Source organism: Mesoplodon densirostris, chromosome 4 (assembly GCF_025265405.1).
Source record: "Mesoplodon densirostris isolate mMesDen1 chromosome 4, mMesDen1 primary haplotype, whole genome shotgun sequence".
NCBI lineage: Eukaryota > Metazoa > Chordata > Mammalia > Artiodactyla > Ziphiidae > Mesoplodon > Mesoplodon densirostris.
Window position 1 is genome coordinate 38840761 of NC_082664.1, and position 7234 is coordinate 38847994.

Below are 7234 nucleotides of genomic sequence, written 5' to 3' on the forward strand. Positions count from 1 at the left end.
CCCGTGTCACCTGAGTTGGCAGGCGGATTCCTAACCACTGCACAACCTGGGAAGCCCCACAGGATTTTTTTTTAATTTATATTTTATTACAACATGGTAGAAGTATGATATGATCCCTGGGAATTTATTGAGGCTTCCTATATGGCCAGTGATTGGTCGGTTTTGGTAGCTGTGCCATGTGTGCTTATAAAGAATGTGTTCTCTCTTGGTTGGGTATAAAGCACTATAAATAGCTAATGCTCAAGCATATTATTCGTATGGTTCCTGTACCTCTGATTATTTTTGTTTACTTGATTCTGGAAAAGATATGCTACATTCTTCAAGTATAATTTTTTTTTTTTTGCGGTACAGGGGCCTCTCACTGTTGTGACCTCTCCAGTTGCGGAGCACAGGCTCCGGACGCGCAGGCTCAGCGGCCATGGCTCACGGGCCTAGCCGCTCTGCGGCATATGGGATCTTCCCGGACCGGGGCACGAACCCGTGTCCCCTGCATCGGCAGGTGGATTCTTAACCACTGCACCGCCAGGGAAGCCCCAGGTATAATTTTTGATTCATCCATTTGTCTGTGCTGTTCTATCAGTTTTTATTTTGTAGGTTACTGGAGCATATGCGCTTAACGATGATTTTGCTATCTTGTTCTTTTAAGCACTATAAAACATTCTCTTATTTGTCCTTTATAAAATATTGCCTTAAATTCTGTTTTCAGAAATTATGATTACTAATGCAATTTTGGGGGGGTTCATGGTTGCATGATATATCTTTTATTTGGTTTCTTTTACTTGGTCCTAATTTTTTAGACAACTACCAAATTTGACCAATGTGTTTGATTACTCTTAGTTGCATATTTCTTGAAGCCTCCTCCTGGATTTTTCTCCTCATTTGAGTATTTCCACAAGAGAGTTTTAAAAAATTGGATCTTTGTGTGGCAAACTTTCTGACACTACATGTGCCTGATAACACTTTTAGTATGCCCTCATATTTGAATGACAATTTGGCTGGATATAAACTTCTAGGTTCAAAGTTCCTTCATTAAATTCTTTAAAATTATCTCCTTGCATCCTCTGTTACTGTTGAAAAGTCGAACAACAATGTGATTCTTATTCCTTTGTAGGTGATCTGTTCTTTCTCTCAGAAAACCTTAAAATTTTTCTCATTTGCTTTAATGTTCTTAAATTTCACTATAATGTGCTTAGGTATATTGTTTTACCTTATCTCTCTTACTTGGCACTCCATGAATTTTAAAATCTAAGTCTTTCATCTGTCAATTTTACCATTATTTATTTAAACATTTTCCTCTGTTTATTTTCTTTTGATTTCTTTCTTTTGTTTTTTTTTTGTTTTTACTTTTCTTCTTTTTCTACTCTTTCTCCTTCTGTGACTCTTAACAGAACGTTGGCAATTCTAATTCTACCCTTCATTTCTTTGCATGATGGTTAATTTTATGTGTCAACTTGACCAAGCTATGGTGCCCTGATGCTTGATCAAACATCAGTCTAGATGTTGCATGTTAGATGTGATTAACATAACAAGAAGGCTTTGAGTGAAGCAGATTACTCTCCATAATGTGAGTGAGCCTCATCCAAGCAGTTGAAGCCCTTAAGAGAAAAGACTGAGGTCCCCTGAGGAGGAGGAACTCTACCTCTAGATTGCCTTCAGACTTGAGCTGCAACATCAGCTGTTCCCTGGGCCTCCAACCTGCCAGCCTGCCCTGAAGATTTTGGACTTGTCAGACCCCACAGTTGTGTTAGCCAAATCTTTCTCTCTTTATACAGACACACAAACACACACACACCCCTATTGATACTGCCTTTCTTGCCACCTTCTCAGAGTTTCTCAGTCTGATTTTCTAACTCACTCAATTTGTTCTCAGCTTTATCCATCCTATTTATCTCATCTATTGTGTTGTTCATTTCAGCTATTATATTTGTCATGTCTAATATTACTATTTGGTTGTTTTTACTTTATAATTTCTTGACCTGTCGTTGTAAAGGTACCCTTTGGTAAAAGTAATGTTATAATTTTTACATTAAACTGAAAGTGATCAGGAAAAACACGGCCTTGTCCTAAGTTTCAGATAGTGGCAAAAGAAGAATTAGCTCCATAGAATGCATTTAAAGGAACAACAGAGGACAAAAATAAAGTAGGTTAATGATTACACTGTATGAGTTGAATGTTCAATATAAATTTTATACCTGTCAAAGTAGCAATTTGTAAATATTTTTTGTAGTTTACTCAGTTGGCTTTGTGATGATATGATTTTTGAAAATTGATTATTTTTGATAATTTGGTACATGTCTTCTTTCCCTTTAGCAGATCTTATTTTATGTACTGTAATAGGATTTTATAATGTTCTTTCATATAAGTCCTATAAAAGTCCTTCACGTAATTTTTTCTTGTAAAATTTACTCCTAGGTCTCTTATAGATTTCCTGCCCATTATGAGTGGCATATTTTCCCTATTTCTATTTGAAATGATTATTACTAATATAGATAAAAGCCTTTGATATGTTTATCTCTTTCAAAATTATCTACCACCTTACTGAATTTACTTATTAAGTCCTTTTCTTTACTAGAGTTCTTGGATTTTCTGGACACAGTTGAATATTATATTGTTTTCTAGGAAACAATGTATTTCTTTTAGGTTTTCAACTTATTGCCACTGAATTACAAAGTAGTGTTGAGAATTTTCTTTTTTTTTTTTTTTTTCTTTTTGCGGTATGTGGGCCTCTCACTGTTGTGGCCTCTCCCGTTGCGGAGCACAGGCTCCGGATGCGCAGGCCCAGCGGCCATGGCTCACGGGCCCAGCCGCTCCGTGGCATATGGGATCCTCCCAGACCGGGGCACGAACCCGTATCCCCTGCATCGGCAGGCGGACTCTTAACCACTGCGCCACCAGGGAGGCCCGAGAATTATTTTCATCTTTTCTATATCTATGCATTCTGTATGTTTCTCCTTTCTAATATTTTACTTTCTCTCTTTCTTCCTTAACCAGGCTTACCTGGGGCATCTATTTTATCTTTCCAGAGAGCTAATGGTTCTTTTTCCTATACATTTTACCAGTTTATTTTTTATGTATAAGTAATGAAAATATATGGTATCGGTATTAAATCTACACCCCTAATTTCTCTTTTTCTTTATGTAAATATGCTTTTTTTTGGTCCCTTGTTTTAAATCATAAAAGCAGCAAAGGCTATAAATATTCCTCTGTGGCTTGTCCAATAAATTTTAATAAGAAGTGTCCTTTTAGTATGTTTTATATGTTTATAATTTTACTATTGGTTTCCCTTTCTTCTTTGAGCTGAAGTTATTTAAGAGACTTTTTTTTTACCTTTTACACTTATATGTATATATTATACATATGCACATTTTAAAAAAAATTAAATATACCAAGAGTCTTCTATTGAAAAGCAGCAGCCCACTTCTGTACCTCCACCTATCCTATTTCCCAAAGGGAACTACTTTTAACCCCTTTAGCTGTTGCTTCTGGTAATAAATTCCATTTTTAAAATAATTTGCTTATATTGCTATATCTTGAGTTATTTATTTTAGACATTATCTGTTGACTTCCTATTATATGACAGATGAAGGTTTACCTTTTTCCCAACTCCCCCTCCATATTCCCAGTATTGTTATATCAATATTTTTAGCTAAATCCATAATCAGCATTTACTTCACTATGACACTAAATAATGTTTACAAAATGCCAAGTATTATACTCTTGTGACCTTTCCTTTCTTGTAGTGCATGTTATTTTTCCTAGAGTTAATACTTTTCTTGTGTTTTCATATGTATAATTTTCAACATTCACTTATTAATTTTTTCCCCCAATACTGCATCGGATGATCTTCTAATCTATAAAAATCTCCCATTCTTTCTCATCCAAAGTCCTTAATTCTCTTGTGTCGGTCTGGACTGTTTGCTCTGTTGGCCTGGGCACAACTATAATCCTGTGACTTTTCTTCTCCAATCTCCTGGTTAGGTTGCACTGTTTCATGAATCTCTTATCTTCCTCTCTTTTGGTTTACTTTCTTATTTTGCTAGGGTATATCCTCTAATAGATTCCTAAGAAATGGTGTCTTGGAGAGAAAAAAATTTTGGAATCCTTGCATAAATGACATTTTTTTTTAAACTTCAGGCTCAGTTGATAGTTGAATTTAGACTTTATTTTCACACAGAGATTTGAAGGCATTGCTCCATTGCCTTCTAATTTCCAGTGTGTTATTGAGAAAAATGGTGCCATTCTCATTAGTGTTCCTTAATATGTTACTTGTTTTATTTCTTTTAATGGATTAAGACATTTGTAATAACATTTCAAATAACTTTTTTCTCTTAATAAAATTAATTTATGGACATTCGTTCTGTATATATCTCCTTCCTAATACTGTGTATTTTCACTTTTTCTTCCTTCTTTAACCAGTCTTGCCTGGAGTATCTGTTTTCTTTTTTGAAAGAACTCATGGTTCTTTTCAATATATTTTACTAATTTTTAGTTTGTATATAATGAAAATATGTGGTATCTTTATTAAATCTACACCTCTTCTCTCTCTCTCTCTCTCTCTCTCTCTCTCTCTTTTTCTGGTAGTAACTTTAGAAAGTACAAAATAGTAGAAAGAATACAATTAAAACAACCAGTATTTCTACCACTTTGAGATAAGCAGTGTTAACATATAGGTATGTCTTCCTATGATTATTTTCTAAGAATATTTTAACATAATTGAGATAGCATATTTTTTCTTCATCCTGCTTCTGTCATTTAACTATATCATTAGTACTTTCTCTTAGTAAATAGTTTTGAAAACTTTATTTATAATGAATGTATAATCAATCACATGTAATTTATTTAACTATTTTTTGACATTTGCATTGTTTTTATTTCTACATGTTATGAATAATGTTGTATAGAATATCTTTGTGCTTGAGTCTTTATCTAAATATTTTATTATTTCCTTATAATACATTCTTAGAAAAGTTGAACTAATCTCTACTATCACCTGGTGTTTATAACATTGTCTACTTAACTGTACCCTTGTTAGCCTTAAGCCATCACTTTTACTGTCATATTTTATTTTCTGGATTATTTTAATAATGCATATTTATGGTGAAAACTATTTTACTTATGTAAGAATTAAGTCTAAAATTTGTCAGTCTAGAGTAGATCTGGTATGCTAGTGTAGAACACCATCTTAAAGCGTAACTTCTTTATTCTAATACTGTTGATTTCTGTAAAGGAAAACTCCCAGACTAAAATTTCCCAGATGGAGCATGGCAAAACATTCAAGCAGCTAGAGAAAGACAACAAGCAAGAAACATTACTGATTATTCAGCAGAATTTGAAAGTTGTTACAACTCAAAGATTAGAGGAGAAAATTCATAAACTTCAGAAACAGCTCAGTGACTTGAAATTGTCAAATAAAAATATGAAAACTCAACTGACAAGAGTAAATGTCCTTAAAGTAAGTAAAAGAAATGAGGCTTTCAAAAATTCACTTAAGCTTTGGTCTGTTTCTACTTTTGCTGCATGTTTCTCATTGAACTTTAAAATTTAACATTAAAATTATTTTACATACATATAAAAGAATATATATATAATATTAAAGCATATAGAATAATAAAATTAGATGCTGCAAATCTACCACTCATGTTAAGAAACAGAGTATTATCAATCCCACTGAAGCCCCCAGGTATCCTCCTCGAAGGTAACTGGTATTCTAAATGTTAGGTATCTAGATCCCTTGCTTTTTGTTTCAGTCATACTTTTGTCTTTCTTATTGGGTTAATGGTTAAAAGTTTTAGTGATTTTTGGGGGGATGCTCTTTGGATCTTCTCTATACCAAGCTTCAGTTGTAGTATTTCAAACATACATTTTATGCCTGAAACCAAATATACACTAGATACTTACTAATCAACTGTTTTTTTGCCAGTTGATTAACAAGAATATTTCTTTTATTGCAATTATTTTCTCTATTTCTGTGTTTGATTAGCACAGACTGTAAGACTTTTGAGGACATGGAACATGTGTTAAACCTCTTTAAATCCCAAGTGCCTAGTTTATAAAAGTGCTCAGTTAACTGTTGGTTATTGATGAGCATCATGGTGGAGAAATGTCCTCTTAATTCATAAATTGTGGAATTTTCTTTCTTTTCCATTATCTAGCTCTTCCAAAAAAAAAAAAAAAAGGAAGAAAAAAGAAAATGAAGAAAAAAAAAGCATGAGTTATTATGTATCACGCCTGTTATTTAGAGGAGTTTTAATCACAGTCATCTCCCTTTCCCCCAACCTTATACCCTCACAGGACAAAACACTTGAGAAGCTCAGGCAATCTTTAACAAAAGTTGAAGTAATGAAAGGGAAGGCAGTTATGGAAACAGACTTGAAAACTACAGTAGACTCTGCTGAACAAGACGCAAGGTGGGACAAAGAGAGGGCCCATCAAATGTTAGAAACTGTCACTCCTGAGCTCTGCACAGAAAAGAGCACACTTGAAGAAGTACTGGGACAACAAGAAGAGGTTTTTTTTTCTTTTTTAATTACTATACTAAGATTATTTAAGTTGAAGTGATAAACACCCACCTCAATTTAGACTGTACCTTAGACAAAAGAGAATTGATTGGCTTGTGGAATCAAAGGCAGTTAAACAACCGGAGCTCTGAGAAGGCAGGGATGCACCTGGGCCACAGATTAGCACCTGGAATCTTCAATATAAGGCCTTTCTCACATTCTTCTTGGCAGCTCTCTGTCAACTTGTCTGTCTGACTGACAGCCACAGAGTTTTACCGTTAGATTTTCTGTGACAGGAGAGAGAAGCCCAAGAAAGGGTCTTACAAGCCCAGCTTAGGTCAAATGCCTATCCTTAGTGAATTCACAGTGGCAAGGGATGGGATATATAATTATCATAGCTTAGGTTTGTGTACACATCCTCTGACTAACAAAAGACAAGGAGGGTAGGGATGAGAGAAAATGAAAGTTCAGGGGAAACCATTTTTGGGGGGCTGGATCACTTTCTTAATTCATAAATTGTGGAATTTTCTTTCTTTTCCATTATCTAGCTCTTCCAAAAAAAAAAAAAAAAGAAAGAAAGAAAGGAAGAAAAAAGAAAAAGAAGAAAAAAAAAGCATGAGTTATTATGTATCATGCCTGTTAGTGATACATAATAGTGTATTATGTATAATAGTGCTTCTAAACTTGCTTAGATTCTCACTAGATTTATAAAGCAGATATTTTAAGAGAGTTTTCTA

At 34.1% G+C, this 7234-nt stretch overlaps 1 long non-coding RNA gene across 1 annotated transcript; it reads left to right on the forward strand.

Moving 5' to 3' along the window:
• The first annotated feature begins 362 nt into the window (after window positions 1-362).
• On the forward strand, window positions 363-6397 carry LOC132489107 (uncharacterized). The gene is made up of 3 exons (XR_009531843.1): window positions 363-537; window positions 5228-5452; window positions 6292-6397. It is a non-coding gene; the product is annotated as an uncharacterized LOC132489107 (long non-coding RNA).
• Window positions 6398-7234: the final 837 nt, after the last annotated feature.